At 43.7% G+C, this 16,547-nt stretch overlaps 1 long non-coding RNA gene across 8 annotated transcripts in view; it reads right to left on the reverse strand.

Moving 5' to 3' along the window:
- The window catches only part of LOC120622769 (uncharacterized), a 97,378-nt gene extending 91,823 nt beyond the window's left edge, over window positions 1-5,555 (reverse strand). For 4 of the 8 annotated variants that reach the window (XR_005658554.1, XR_005658548.1, XR_005658559.1 and 1 more), the window contains exons 1-3: window positions 3,013-3,210; window positions 2,556-2,660; window positions 1,515-1,680 (exon numbers count right to left, since the gene is read on the reverse strand). This is a non-coding gene — a long non-coding RNA (uncharacterized LOC120622769). Of the gene's footprint in view, window positions 1-1,514; window positions 1,681-2,555; window positions 2,661-3,012; window positions 3,211-4,143; window positions 5,000-5,327; window positions 5,458-5,508 lie in introns of those variants that run through there. The other 4 variants (XR_005658552.1, XR_005658550.1, XR_005658551.1 and 1 more) reach the window with 4 other exon arrangements.
- Window positions 5,556-16,547: the final 10,992 nt, after the last annotated feature.

Below are 16,547 nucleotides of genomic sequence, written 5' to 3' on the forward strand. Positions count from 1 at the left end.
ATCTACACCAAAGGGTCTCTTAATGAGCATTGGTATCTTAGAAATATTAAGATATATGATTTAAGATTACAGGCTCCTTGTCTGGGTGAAATGAGGCTAGTGTACCAACCTGGCACCCTCATAGCAACACTAATCTGGAGTTTCATCTGGTCCTCTATCATCTCGCCATTTTCTGAGGACTGTGGTGCCTGATCTCCACAGAAGTTTGGCTGACCCCATCAAGAGAACATTATTGCATCTCAGAGCAAACCCTGCATGCAAAATGCCTCAGGAGGGCCTGAGGACAGAATGGGACACTACCAAGCTACAGGAACAGGTTATATCACTGTTCTTGTACCTGCTTCCTAAGAAATGATTGTATGGTTGATTGAATTCCATCTGACATTTGCTTTCATTCTAATATGCCATTTGACAGTCAGTGGTGGGGAAGTACAAGTAGAGTCCCAACCTATCTTCCTGGCAGCAGGATCAGCTCAGGTATACCCACATGCCATCCAAGTTAGATGAGGCTTTGCTGTATTTAGGAATTAAACTGTGTCATTTGAACTCAGTTTCTCCCTCTATCTCTCTTTCTAGCTCTGGCTTCATTCTTAGGCTCCATGATGATAGGAAGAAGGCAGCAGCATCATCTCATATTCACTCTGGTTCGGGTTTGGCATGGAAGGTAAAGATCATATTTTCCTGAGTGCTCTAACAAAATGTCCCCAAAGTAAGCCTAATTGCCATTTTGGCCTGACTTGGGTCGTGTAACCATCTCTGATCCAATCACTGGTGCTGGGAAAAGATGTTCTGATACGTTGGGCATGGGTCACATGCCACTCCAGGAAGAGGTGTTAGCTCCACCAGAACCATATGGCTTGAGTAGTTAGAGGTGAGTGGTGGATTAAAGATGGCCACAAAATCTTTGCCACTCTTCCCATTGAGAAATAGAGTTCATTTCCCCTCCCCTGTGAATCTAGATCAGCCTTGTGCCTTATTTTGACCAAAAAAATACAGTAGATATGACACTGTAAATTTCAAAGCTGTAGATTCTGCTTTTGTGTGCTTGGAACACAAACAAACCCTCATGGATGCTGAGGAAGCTCAAGCAGCCATGTGGGGGAGAATCAAGGGGCCCTCAGCTCATCTCCCAGCTGGCACCCAGCACTATTTGCTAGCTATGTAGGTGGAGCCATCTTGGACAGTTCAGACCAGCTAGGCCTCCAGACACCAGGAAGAGCAGAGGAATCATCCACCTGAGCCTGGTCAACTCACAGAACCATGAGAAATAATGTATTGTTATTATTTGAAGTCATAAAATTTGGGGATAGTTTGTTAAACAGTCATAGATAGCTGATACAGAGTGGTTCCCAAATGAAAATCAGATTTTCCTAGAAATTAAATAAATGAATGCTAGATGGACAACAAACAGGATTTACCACAACTACCCACTTTGTGTAGTCAACTCTTCCTGGCAACTGATGGGCTCAAGAAGACATGGAATATTCTGTAATAACATTTCAGTGACCACTTACCAGTTTTGCCAGTGGAAGCTTCCTGATTCCAGGCTAACAGCTCCAGCAATTTTTAATCACAGCTGCTCCATTGGTGGCTCCTGGCCTTCCTGCACATAGCAAAGATGGTGGCTCCCCTGGTGGGCCAGTCCTGCAGAGTTCTGGGAGTTATTCCTGGAGACTCAGCCTAGAATTCACAACAGCCCTTTTGTAGTGGGTTTAGTGGTAGCCCCCAAAGCTATGTCCACATCCTAACCCCTGTAACCTGTACGTGGAACCTTATTTGGCAAAAGGGTCTTTACAGATGTAAGTAATTTAAAGATCTTGAGATGAGGTCATCCTGGATTACCTACGTGGGCCCTAAATCCAATGACAGGTGTTCTTATAACAGACAGAAAAGGAGAAAACAGAGAAGACCATATGAAGACAGAGACAGAGGCTGGAGTAATGCAGCCACAAACAGTACTGACAGTCATGAAAAACTGGAAAAGTCAAAGGATTCTCCAGTGGGAGCATGGCCTGACCTTGATTTCAGACTTCCAGCCTCCAGAATGGTAAAAGAATCCACTTATGTGTTTTTTTTTAAGCCACCTAGCTTGTGGTCATTAGTTATGGTGACTTCAGGGAACAAATACACCTTCTAATGATTCTTTAAGCACCAACTTCCTTGTATTAAATTCCTTTCTGCTTAAAATGTCTGGAGCAATTTCTGTTTCTTGCACTGAACCCTGAGTGGTATGACTTCTTTCCCATCCTGGAAATGGAAGACTAGGCAAGCCAGGACACATATTGTGAGTAGGACCCAGGGACATACTCAGATTTGAGGCTCATAAAATGGTGCCATCTGTGGTTCTGCTGTCAGCCTCACAGGCAGGTGCATTTCTCCCAGTTAGGCAGAAACATTGATCCTGATAGAGTTTTCTTCTTACTGCCAGTGTGGCAGCAAGAGTTAATTCTTACTTTAAATTATTCTGTAGCCAGTACCCTGGCTCACCTCTGCTAAGAGCCCACTAGCCCCACAGCCTGGGAACATGGAGCCAGGTAGGGCCCAGTGATGCCTACCTTTTGTTCCTTTATTCCACAGAATCCAAAAAAAGAGCCGGAAATCACCAGACAGGATTGAGTCTTTATCCCAATAACAAGAAGAGGATCTAGCCACAGTCACTTCTAAAAAAAACAGGTTGTCTTGGTCATCTTTCTTTCTCCAAACCAGAACTCTATGTTTTCATGGAGATGTGGGTGGTGTGTGTACTGAATCCATGTGCCTATGTTTCCATGTGTGTGTTTGTGTGTGCATCTCCTTTCTGTGAGTTTGTGTTTGGTGTTTGGATGTGTGTGTGTGTTTCTGTGTATGTGTGTGCATTTAATTGTATATGTATATTTTTGTATGCGCAAGTATTTATATGTGTGTGGAGAGAGGATGTCAGCAGAAAAGTGGCTGTGGTTACTGTTAATATCATAAACTTGAGCTATTGTTTTCATAAATAGGAAGCTGGAGATGGTCTCTTGCTGCTCTTACCACTGTGCTGTTGAAATGATATTGCTGTGGAAGAATCCTTCCTTCGTTCTGCAAGCGTTAATGTATCCACATAAAACAGGATGGGTGAATTCCACTCCACTGAAATCCAGGTGTGATCTTCTTCTATCGTGGAGTTCCTAAGCCCAAGCACTATAGCACTTCATGGCCTTTGTGTTTGAGATCAAAATGAAAACCATGGAAATCTCTACTAGTAAAGGTGACATCAGCACAGTGCTTCTCGATAAATTCCCAGTGATGTCTGTGTTGATGGTTATTTATTAAGCACGCCTTAAGCACCTGGAGCTGTTCCAGCCACTGGCTTTATTGAGAGAATTCCACCCTAATTTGGGCCCTTAGGAAGCTCTTGACATGGTGTAGCATGATCAACACTGGGCAAGGCAGGGAGCAGGGAGTCATGAAGCTGCTGGTGGTGCAGGCCAGCTCTGTCCCTCCTAACTTCAGCCCAGGTCTCTGAAAATGGGTCTTCATGACCAAGCCCCTATCTTGGACATGAGCCCCTGAAAAAATTCTTCTTTACTCCTGGATACTTCTAAAGGGACAGGAGTATCACATTAACTTCTGCATTCCTTTAGAATCCTGACCCTGGATCCCCCTCATCAGGCCTGGAGCCCTGCTGCCATCCACCCTTCTATATCCTCAGCAGCATGCCCTTTTGTTGGCCAGGCCACACCAGTCCCCTGACATCTGCCCAGATGGCTTTCCCTATACTCACTACTAAGGTGGTGGCTGGAAGTATCTAGAGCTTTGGGCCTGGCCATGTTCACTGTCCCATATGAATATTTCCCAGGACTGGTTCTGACAGCAGCACTAGCAGAGGCTCATATAAAACTTCAGCCTTCAAACTCCCTCAAACCTCTGCCTACTAGCCAGACTGCTCTCAAAAGGGCAGTGTCGCCTGGAAACCAGCCCCATGACCCCTGAGCATTGCTCAGGACTGGGTGAGCACCATGACCCTGGAGCTCAGCCAGGGGATTCCTCAAAGCCAGGGTTTCCAAGTGGGTTCAGAAGAACAAAAGGCAAAGAATAGAAGCCAAAGGCTGGGGTAGGGGCTGAGGAAAGTGGGAGAAGGACATCTGAGCACCCACAGCACCAAATCCTCCAGAACCTCACCTTCTGCAGGAGGGACAAATAGTGGCAGTGGCTCAGTGCTCACCATGTACTAAGTACAGGATATGCAGCTTCACACCAAGCCTCACAACAGCATGAATTACTCCTGCCTGTGAAGTGAGGAAACAGAAACACAGCTTGAGTGACCTGCTCACAGTTAGAAAATGTAGTCTGATTCCCATGTGTTTCCCTCAGGCCACCATGCTGACACTCTGCTGCAGATGTCTCAGACCTGATGGTGGTGCAGGTCTGCCACCTGAGTCTGAACTGATGGAGTGTAGGGTGGACAGATGGTTCTGTCCCTTCTCCACCGCAGCTCTGTCTCCCTTCAGTGGCACCTGGATTCTGGCCCCTTCTTCCTTCATTCCTTGAGGCTGAGAACATTAAGATCACCATCAGAGCCAGGGCTCCCAGCAGCCTCTGTGCTGATTCCTTTCCCATTCATCATGGGGGCTCTCTTGGATGTCTGTGTTGAGAAACAAATGTTCTCCTCTTTTAGTAAATTATGTGAAATATCACACAGAGGGACAGTTGGTTAGAACACAAGCCACTGCTTTCCTACAAGGTGAGGACACTGAAGGCACAAAACATATGCAGGGCTGCACATGCGCAGTGCCCAGCCTGCATGCTCAGCATATCCTGGTTTCCCTGCATGTGCACCTCTGCTTCGGTCTCCAGGTCAGCTGGGTACTATGTCTCCCTCCCTAATCCTTGAGGCAACAAGGTTGTCTTTCCAGCTGGTTACCTGGGCACAGGCAGGTTGGGCAGACACAACTCCTCCAGGTGCCTCCTCAACATCTCAGCTTGCTTGGCCTCTCCTTTCTGGTTCTTAAAACCAGAAATCTCACCAACATGGTTCCTGTGCCAGAAGAAGGAAAGGTGGAGAGAGTGGTGGATAAAGCAACATTGGGCTATAGACTAAGCACGTTACTGCACTCTTTTTATAACCCCTGCCCTTTGGGGGACTCTTTCTTCTTTCTGTCTTCAGGCTCCTAGACCCAGGCTCCCATCCTAAAAAACAAAACCCTACTCTTTGGAATAAATCTTGTGTCAGCCATTTACACCTTAGAATGAATTTAAGTCAATGAAATAATTCTCTCTCCCAGGGAGATTCACATTTAATTTTTTTTTGATGGAAATTATTATACAATGAGAGATTTGTCCCCATTAAGAGATTTTTGACTCACAATTCCCCTAAAGCAGACAGGCATTTTCGGAGGTACAATGCTTCCACAGACTGGAAATCCTACAACTTCATTCACTTGTCTTATTTCCAAACTGTCTAGCACAAGTCAACTTCTTCCCTCTATGCTCTCTTGCTCTCCAGCCCAAATTGATCCTGGAGTTTGAAAGTTTTTGTTGACTCACCTTTATGATTCATCTAAGTATCATAAGATTTCAAGTCTGGTGGGAACTTGGAGATCAAATAATGCAAGTTTCTAGATGAAGAAACAGAAATTGAGAGAGAGAGAGAGAGAGAGAGAGAGAGAGAGAGAGAGAGAGAGAGAAAGTGAGATGTCCAAGATCCCACAGCAAGTTACAGCAAAGCTGGGACCAAACCCCAGATTTCCTGGCTCTTAGCAATGTCCTTTGCATTATGCCACACCAAGACCCATAAATAACTCTCAACCAAACACCAGCACTGTTTGCAAAGTGAAGTCCAGACAGAAGCCCTCTGCTTTGCTGAACTGCAGAGCATGGGCCTATACCAGGCATCTGCCCTTCTAGGATTCATGACACAGGTAGCCTATGTGCAGTTTGGGAGGAATGTTTCTAGAAGCATTTGATCTAGAAAAAGAGGCCCATGGAGCTCCTTTTATGACTACAAGGTCTGCAAGGTATACAGGCTGGAGAGATCTGAGCAAAGCTCCCTATTTTCATCATCCAGACAAACACCTCTCCTGAATTTTGCAACAAAAAGCTTTAGTTTTGTGTTCTTATCAGCCAAAGCCCCTCATCTTACAAAAAGCAGAGCCAGCCTTGACCACCAAGTCAACTTTCTCAGTTGCTTACCTCACGAGCCCGCCCATGGGCTTCTCATCTCTTTGAGATCAGCCTTCATCTAACTTTGATCTGAATTTAACCCAGAAGTATAAGCCAAAAGCAGAGAGCCAGAATCAATATGCAATCTAGTGGATTAACAGGCACTGGAAACATACTGCCTGGTTTCAAATCTCATCTCTGCCATCTCCCAGATCTGTGTCTTTGAGCTGTTTACACAATCTCTCTGGGCCTCAGAACCCTCATTTGTCAGATAGGGATAACTCTGGCACCTGCCTCCAGGTCTGTTGCGACAGTTAAATGAAGTCTATACATGGAAAACACTTAGAAAGGTTCCTGCACATAGTAAGTGCTCACTTAAAGTTACCCGTAATTCCATTGGTGCCTCCTTTCAGAACCTCCCAAATGTCTCTTTGCTTTTCCCCTGAAACAAAGCACTATGAGCTTTTGTTTAAAAGGGAGGTACATTAAAAGGACCCTGTGTGGAAATTTCTGAAATTCGTGTGAAAAACTGAAATATACTAGCCATACTCACTTTATCTTGACTAAACCAAACCAAGGAAACTAATAAGATAAAATCTTGATGAGATGTGGAATGTGTGTGTGTTTGTGTGTGTATGCACATGCGTGTGTCAGATGGAGTTGTGGGATTTTCCCACCTGCTTGAAATTAGCATTATTCTATATTAAGTCATTATTACATAATCTTTTTTTGTCATGTTCTTAGTTTCTAATGTACAAGTTAGTGCTGAGAAATAAAATAATGATGAAAAGAAGGTAGCATGCTCCAAGGGAGCCAACACTACATAAATATTTTAACTTTCAAACAAACTTGAATTTTGTGTACACCACTCTCTTCATTCTCTCCATTCTATACTATAAAGCCCTAAATCTGTGTAGTTCTGAGCTGGCCACCAGCGTGGCCCAGAAACATCACCTCCTCCCCTTCTGCATCCTCTGGGTACTGATTCTCAGTAATGGCTGGGGAATCACTGTGTGGAAGCTGCTCTCCAGGCTGCTTTTAGAGCACCAGCAGCCATAGTTTGGTGTTTATGGGCTCAGGGTAGACTGAACAGCCAGCTGTCTATAGCAGGGAAGTCCCTTGGCTGAAAAATATATCCCCTACTGGCCTGTGGTAAATGCCTGAAATTCCACCATTAGCAATGCATTCCTTTGGTTATGCCACGCCATTCTCAGGCCACAATTTTCAAGTGAAAATGCCCCTCAAGGGAGTAACACGTGAAGACCATGACACTTATGATGAATGAGTGTTTCAGATCATTCCTGAGAAGGGAGGTAAGCATCGGCTGGGGGCAGGGAAGAAGGAGTATGGAAGAAGGAGTGAGGACATGGAAGGCTGAAGGCAAACTTGGACAGCTGGGTCATTATGACAGTTATAAAACATGGCTTTAATTTTCTGATACTCCTTCCAATGAAAGGTGGGGTTTATGGCCTCTCCCCTTAAATCTGAGTGGGCTTGTGAGTACTTCAACTAATAGAGGATGGATGAAGCACCTGATGTAACCTCTGAGGCTTTATGGTCATAAAGGGCCATACAGCTTCCCTCTGGTTCTCTGGAACACTCACTTTTAGGGCCCTGGATAATCATGTGAGAAAGTCCAACTACTCCAAGACTACATGCTAGAAAGATTACTCTGAACTTTGCCTGCCAGCCATCCCTGCCAAGGTTCTAGACATGCGAGTGAAGCCACCAGAACAATTTATCTGCCAGTGGAATACCACTAAGAGACCTCCCTCAATTCCTGCAGGAGCAGAAGAGTTGTACAGTCAAATCCTGTCCAAATTCCTTACCTATGAAATTGTACAATATAATAAAACAGTTGTTCTAGGCCATTCATGAATGGGGTATTATTATGCAAAAATAAATAACTGGAACAGCCATGTGCCCAGAACTGGCCTGACAGAGTCAGCTTCACAGATGGCTTATATAAATGTTTCTGGGAATTGGGGTGGGGAGTATCTAAACTCCCAAATAGAGCAAGCAGATTTATCAGAAAAATACTACCTCAAGTCTCTGGAAATAATGTCTAGCCCACACTTGGGGCCTGCACCCCTGACCTACTACAGGTCATTTATTTGCCAGCCCACAGAACCCTCTGCACATCCATGGTTGGGAGCTGAAGACTTTGGGGAGTCTTGCTCATCTTCCATTAGATGAAGATGCTGAGTTTCCGAGATGAAACTTGTAGCTTCCCTAGTGTCCAGAACAGGATCTGGTATCCTACCCTTCAGATCTCTAGAGGAGTGGTGTGAGGTTTTATGTGAAAATCGTGGGCATGGACTCAGAAGCTGGCAAGGCCTGGGTTCAAGAACTAGCTTCTTCACATCTTGGCCTTGTTGACTTTGGTCAAATGACTCAGTTTCTTCATCTGTGAAATGAGACAACAGATTCCAGTTCACAGGGTTAATGTGAGAGTTACATGAGATGGCATATGGAACAGCCTTGGCACAGGCAAGATTTACCCTCACCCCATCCCTTTTACCCACTCCATGGCCCTTTCCACCTCACCACACAGGATCCTCTCCAGGAAGAGCCCTCTCAGTCTCCCTCCCTCATCCTTCCTCACTTTCTGGGCTGTTGCTATGATTGGGAAGTGGAATGAAGAGGTCTCTGGGAACACCGAAAATGAGGCTATTACCCTTCTGAGTGCTCCCTGTGGTCCATGAGCCTCTTCTTGCTCATCCCCTAGCCCAGACCAGCTCCCTCAAAGTGCCCTCTTATCATAGAAAGCTACAGGGTACAGGCTTCTTATCTGCAGAATTAGCGGGTTTGGTTTTCCATTTTTACCTTGGACCACCTCTGAAACAGTTGTCAGATGGGGCTAGGACAGGAAATAAAGTAAATCAATCAAAATTTCTCCAAACTAAGTACAGCCAGTCCTGATGGTGGCCCCTTCGAATCTGTCCTCCAGATGGCTGAAGACCACAAATCAGGGAGGGCTCCACTTGCATGAGGAATCCAAAAATTCCAGATCTATGAGATGGTGGAGGGTTGGGGGGAGTGAGGAGGGGCCTGAACCATAGGGAAGGCCCTATCTCCCAAGCCTGCTGGGTGCCCACCTCATCCCAGATCCAGCCCAGAGGGACCAGCGGCACATGGCAGCCAGAGACACTTTCCAGGCTCTGCTGGGCTGGGCAGGGTGAAGTTGAGTGGGCCCACCCGGAGGCCTGCTGTCATCAGGAAATCTTTTCACTCACAGATGGGTAAATTCTGTTAGCACACTATTCCTCTTCTGGAAAAACAGAGACTGTTCTTAAGGGAGAAAGGGTAAAGGTAGGAGGTTGCTGTCTTTTTTTTTTTTTTTAAGGAGATTTGACGGACAGAAACATAATACCTTTTTTCTTATGTAAGTGGTAGCCACCAGGTTTATGCTCCTCCTGGAGCGTTTTCCACACTCTCCCTTTCCTTGCTTCCCCAGATCCTCCTTTCTATTCTGACTTAGTTTGTGCTCCCTCAGAAGTAGACTTTGAGAACAAAATTTGACCATAACTGGTTTATATGGAGAAAACACAGAGGAGTAGGAGAGGTAAGATGGGAAAAGGAAGGAAGCATTATTAAGAAAGTTACCCCTTGAAATCCGAGGAAGATGGTGGACTAGGTAAAAGCAGGGTTTGCCTCCTCCCAAGTCCACATTGAAATTACAACCAAATTATAAAATAATCAGTGCGGAGAATCACCTGAAGTCCTGCTGATCATAACATGTATGTCCAATAATATAAAGGAGCTACATTGAAGCCAAAAGGAGGAGCAAAGTCACAAATCAGGTTGGACCCGCAACTACAGGTGGCGGAGGAACTCTGGGAGGGAGAGCGAGGCTACAGAGACTCCCCTGAAGGAGAGAGAGGTCCTAGCCTCATTCTGGGTCTTCCCAGCCCAGGAAAGAGGAGCTCCCAAAAACTTTGACTGTAAAAATCAGAGGGGATTCTGGGTGAGAAAGACGGAGACTGAAACCCTAGACACCCCTTTGAAGGACCTATGCACAGGCTCTCTCACCTGTGGACACTCACCCGGGACACCAGTGGTGGGTCAGAGATTCAGGCAAAATTCATACGAGAAAGACTGCACTACCTGGCTCCAGAACAAAGGCTGGATGGGTAGCCACCATTGTACCCTAGTCGGGCCCCTCTAAGGGGCAATCTACAGACTGTGCCAGCTTGCCCATGCAGATAACTCCCACAGGACCATAAGGAAGTGCTGGCCTGAAGAGTTTGGCCCACCCCACCCAACCTGCAGATTGCCCAAGATGGCTTGTTGCTGGGCCACTGCTAGGCCCTGTCTCCTTTCAGGGCCAAATATTCATAGCAGGCAGCCAGTGCCGTAAGTGTACAATTTGGGGACAGTTTCAGGCAGATCACTGCTGCCAACATGAACTTGGGTGGATCTCGGGGATATGTGGGCCAGTCACAGACAGCAGCTGGTCTATGACTTTTGTGGGAACGCAAGAACGGTTACCAAAGTTGCAGCATGACTAAAGCTGTATTGACCTGACAGCCATTGTCTCCCTGAGACACCGCCTCACCCAACCCACAAATTGCCCCAGGCGGCCTATTGACAGACAACTGCCACCACCCTGCCCCTCCCCCATGTCTTCCAATCCACACAGACAACAAACTTTGGCTAGCACAGGGAGGGCATTGCATGGAAATCAGTTGCAAACAGGCTTTTGCTGCCTGCAAGAGTGAAAATACTGTGTCCAGGGAGTGCAGGGATCTATGGGACTGCCCCAGGTGGCTGCTGGTCTCACTGTGATCTGTGACTACAGCGGGAACACCCAGGCACAGAAGTTGCAGCAAATCTGAGGCTGTATTGGCCTGACAGCCCTTGTCTCGCTGAGATCCTGTTCCATACAATCCACAAAGTGCCCGTGGCACATTGACAAGCAGCTGCTCCTGCCCTGGCCCTAGCCAGGGTTGCTCATTCTGCTCAGTCTACAGACCTCAGCCAGCAAAGTGAGCAAATTTCAGGGAATATAGTGACGGGAAAAACACTACTGCCAACACGAGATACAATATCGCTTGGGCAGATCTCAGGAGTTTGTGGGCCCATCACATACAACAGTAGGTCACACAGTGATATCTGACTTTGGTGGGAACCTGCAGTCCCAGCGCTGGCAGCAAATCTGGTGCTGTATAGGCCTGACAGCTTTGAGCCTCACTGAGACAATGCCCCATCTAACCCACAAATTACCTGTGGCAAGCCTGCTCCCAGGCAACCAAGTTCCATCCTGTGCTTTCCTTGGGTCATGAATTCAACAGCAAACTACAGCATTCAGTTTGTGCAACCCACGCAAAGCCCATCCATCCAGGAGCAACTTTCGGTGGCGAGCCACAAACTCACACCAACGAGCTTTGGTAATTCTTTTTGTTTTTAAATAATTTATTTATTTTAACAAGTTTCAGGTATACAGTACATTTGTTAGACATCTATATAGTTCATAAAACGATCTCCCCAATTGCTCCCTCTCTCTCCTGGCCCTCCACCTACCCAACATATTAATGCTAACTGCATTTGGTAATTCTTACACAGAGCTTGGGTATGTGTAGGCCCGAGGTGAGCAGCAGCTGGCCTGGCTATAATCTGAAACTTGTACAGGGAGCCACAGAGACAGCGCTGGCATGTAAACTGACACTGCAGAGGCAGGGAGAAATTTGCTCAATAGATCCAGGAAACCCCCAGGGTCCCTGCACCACCTAACACACATATCACCCAGAGGCTCTTCCAGTTCCAGAGTCTTATGGGTAACTGACAGGCACTGTCAGACCTGGAGGAGCACTGGTTCCTCTGCTAAACTGCCTTAGGTCAGGGACAGGGGATAACCAGACCGTTGCCTACAGCGTTTTCTCTTCCACTTACCTATAGATCCAGCATAGGCAACAACCATCTGTGGATCGCTTCGCAGCTCCCACCAGGTAGCTCTGAGCAATCAAAAGTAGTGGCTGACCTTGGCCTATGGGGGAGCCCTTCCCAAGGGACCACAAAACCAACGCACCCGGAGTCTGGCACCAGAGCACAACAGAGCAACTCCTGACTAGTCCCATAAGCAGTACACACAAAGGGTGGTCTCAACAAGTACACGAGCCTACTAGGGCAAATCTCACTTAGTGAGGTCAGCCCCCACATAGTGACTCATCCCTGTGGGCACAGCCAATTCCCAGTTAGTCAACCTGAATGTTAATTCCATCCACTGATGTACTAACACTAATAAATACCTAGCTTCAACAGAAAATCACACAGAACACACACATAGACCATGTCCGGAGCCCCCAGCACAGGTGATAAGGGAGAGTGTATGACTGGACCATACAGACACCTTTCAGATAAGGCCATCTAGCCAAGGCTGAGAGATGAAACAAATATTCCTAACACATAGAAATGAACACAAAGAGGCTATAAAATGAGAAAACAAAGAATGAAACAATAGGAGAAAACTCCAAAAAATAAGTTAAATGAAATGGAGGCAAGCAATCTACCAGAGACAGAGTTCAAAATAATAGTTATAAGGATGCTCAATGAACTTAGGGAGAGAATGGATGAGCTCAATGAGAACCTCAACAGAGAGACAGTAAATATAAAAAGGACAGAGAAACTATAAAAAAGAACCAGACAGAAATGAAGAATACAATAACTGAAACGAAGAATACATTAGAAGGATTCAACAGTAGATTGGATGAAGCAGAAGATCGAATCAGTGACTGGAAAACATAGTAGCAGAAACAACCAATCAGAATGACAAAAAGAAAAAAGAATTTTAAAAAAGGAGGATAGTTTAAGAGACCTCTGGGACAATATGAAGCATAACGATATCCTCATCATAGGAGTACCCAAAGGAGAAGAGAGAGAGCACAGGACTGAGAATCTATTTGAAGAAATAATGACAGAAAACAAGCCTAAGAGGGAAATTCATAGCAATACAGGCCTACCTCAAGAAACAAGAAAAAGCTCAAATAAACAATCTAACTTTACATTTAAAAGAGCTAGAAAAAGAATAGCAAAAAAAAAAAAAGCCCAAAGTGAATAGAAGGAAGGAAATAATAAAGATCAGAGCAGAAATAAATGAAATAGAATCTAGAAAGCAATACAAAAGATTAATGAAACCAATAGCTGGTTTTTTGAAAGGATAAACAAAATTGACAAACCCTTAACCAGACTCGTCAAGAAAAAAAGAGAGAGGACTCAAATAAATAAAATCAGAAATGAAAGGGGAGAAATAACTACGGACTCCACAGAAATACAAAGGATCGTAGGAAAATACTACAAGCAATTATATGTCAACAAATTAGACAATTTGGAAGAAGTAGATGCCTTCCTAGAAACATACAATCTCCCAAGACTGAGTCAAGAAGAAACAAAAAATCTGAACCAACTAATTACCACCAATGAAATCGAATCAGTAGTCAAAATCCTCCCAGAAAACGAAAGTCCTGGACCAGATGGCTTCATAGGCAAATATTACCAAACATTCAAAGAGAATTAACACCTATTCTTCTCAGACTATTCCAAAAATTTCAAGAAGGGAGAAGGCTCCCTAACTCCTTTTGAGACACCATTACCTTGATTCCAAAACCAGACAAAGACATTACAAAAAAGAAAACTATAGGCTGACGTCTCTTATGAACATCGATGCAAAAATGCACAACAAAATATTAGCAAACCAAATTCAGCAATACATTAAAAATATCATATACCATGATCAAGTTGGATTTATTCCTGGGATGCAAGGTTGGTACAATATCTGCAAATCAATTAATGTGATACACACATTAACAAGTCAAAAGATAAAAATCATATGATCATATCAATAGATGCAGAAAAAGCATTTGACAAAATCCAGCATCCATTTATGATAAAAACCCTCAGCAAAGTAGGAATAGAGGGAACATAACTCAACATAATAAAAGCCATATATGACAAACCTACAGCTAACATCATACTCAATGGAGAAAGGCTAAAAGCCTTTTCCTTAAGATCAGGAACAAGACAAGGATGCCCACTTTCACCACTCCTCTTCAACTTTGTATTGGAAGTCTTAACCATAGCAATAAGACAAGAAAGAGAAATAAAAGGCATCCGAATTGAAAAGGAAGAAGTAAAACTCTCATTATTTGCCGATGACACAATACTATATAGAGAGAACCCTACAGATTCCACCAAAAAACTGTTAGAACTGATCAATGAATTCAGTAAAGTAGCAGGTTACAAAATAAATATTCAGAAGTCAGTGGCATTTTTATACACCAATGATGAACTTTCAGAAAGAGAAATTAAGAAAACAATCCCATTTACTATTATGTCAAAAACTATAAAATATGTGGGAATCAAATTAACCAACAAAGTAGAATACCTATTTTCAGAAAATTATAAGTCATTGAAAAAAGAAATTGAAGAAGATACAAATCAATGGAAGCATATACCATGTTCATGGGGAGGAAGAATCAACATTGTTAAAATGGCTATACTACCCAAAGCAATCTATAGATTCGATGCAATCTCTATCAAAATACCAATGGCATTTTTCAGAAAGCTAGAACAAATAATCCTAAGATTTATATGGAACCAGAAAAGACCCCAACCAGCCATGGTAATCTTGAGAAAGAACAAAGTTGGAGGTATCACACTACCTAACATTGAACTATACTACAGGGCTACAGTAATCAAAAAATCATGATACTGACATAAAAACAGATACATTGATCAATGGAACAGAATAGAGAGTCCAGAAATAAGTCCACACTTAAATGCTCACTTAATATATGACAAAGGAGGCAAGAATATATACAATGGGGTAAAAACAGTCTCTTCAATAAATGGTGTTGGGAAAATTGGACAGATACATGCAAAAAAAAGAAGAACAAGAAGAAGAAGCTGTATCACCTTCTTACACCGCATAAAAGAATAGGCTCAAAATGGATTAAAGACTTAAATGTAACATCCGAAACCATAAAACTTCTAGAAGGAAACATAGGCAGTAATCTCCCTGATATTGGTACTAGTTATTTATTTTTCAGACATATCTCCTCAGCAAGGGAAACAAAAGAAAAAATAAACAAATGGGACTACATCAAACTGAAAAGTTTTTGCACAGCAAAGGACACCATCGACAAAACAAAAAGACAACTGACTGAATGGGAAAAGATATTCGCTTATGATACATCTGATAAGAGGTTAATATCCAAAATATATAATGAACTCATTCAAATCAACAACAACGAAACAAGCAATCCATTTAAAAAATGGGCAGAAGACCTGAACAGATATTTCTCCAAAGAGGAAATACAGATGGCTAATAGACATATGAAAAGATGCTCAAGATCACTAATTATCAGAGAAATGCAAATTAAAACCACAATGAGATATCACTTCACACCTGTCAGAATGGCTATCATCAATAAATCAAAGAACAACAAGTGTTGGCAAGAATGTAGAGAAAAGGGAACCTTCATATACTGTTGGTGGGACTGCAAATTGGAACAGCCACTATGAGAAAACAGTCTGGAGGTTTCTCAAAAAATTAAAAATGGATATACCTTTGACCCAGCAATTGCATTTCTGGGTATTTATCCAAAGAAAACCAAAACAATAATTCTTAGAGATCTATGCACCCCTATGTTCATGGCAGCACAATTTACAATAGGCAAGATATGGAAGCAACCTAAATGCCCATCAACAGGCAACTGGATAAAGAAGTTATGGTTCATTTATACAATGGAATATTACAGCCATTTAAAAAAATGAAATTCTACCATTCGCAATGACATGGATGGACCTAAAGGTTTTTATGCTGAGTGAAATAAGTCAGACAGAGAAAGATAAATACAATATGATTTCACTTATATGCAGAAACTAAGGAACAAAAAGAACAAACTAATCAAAAACAGACTCACAAATACAGAAGACAATCTGGTGACAGCCAGAGGGGAGGGGGTTGGGGGGCTAGGATAAAGGGGTGAAGGGTTAAAGAAGTACAAATTAGTAGTTGATAGATAGTCATGGGGCTGGGGAGCACGCCATAAGGAATGCAGTAAGCAGTAATGTAATGGCTGGGTGTAAAGCCAGAGGAGAGAAAGAGGAATCAGAGGAATCATGTCCTAAACTATATAAATGCCTGACCAACGTTCTGTATACTTGAAACTAATAGTAAAAGAAAATGTTAAAAAAGAAAGTTACCTCTCATCATGCCTGCCTCAGTCTCCTACCTGAGGGTGTGGGAGCAGAGATAATTAATTATCTTCTAACATATGCTGTCTCTGGCTGACTCTGGCCTGCATGGAGGCCACTAGCACGCTCTCCAGCAGAGGTCACCTGGGCTCACAGTTGGACTTTTCAGGCACTCATAGAAGCTGGGAATGCCAGAAACATCTGGGCAGGGTGACACCTGAGTCTGCTGC

The sequence above is a fragment of the Pteropus medius genome, unplaced genomic scaffold (assembly GCF_902729225.1).
Source record: "Pteropus medius unplaced genomic scaffold, Ma_sr-lr_union100, whole genome shotgun sequence".
Lineage (NCBI taxonomy): Eukaryota > Metazoa > Chordata > Mammalia > Chiroptera > Pteropodidae > Pteropus > Pteropus medius.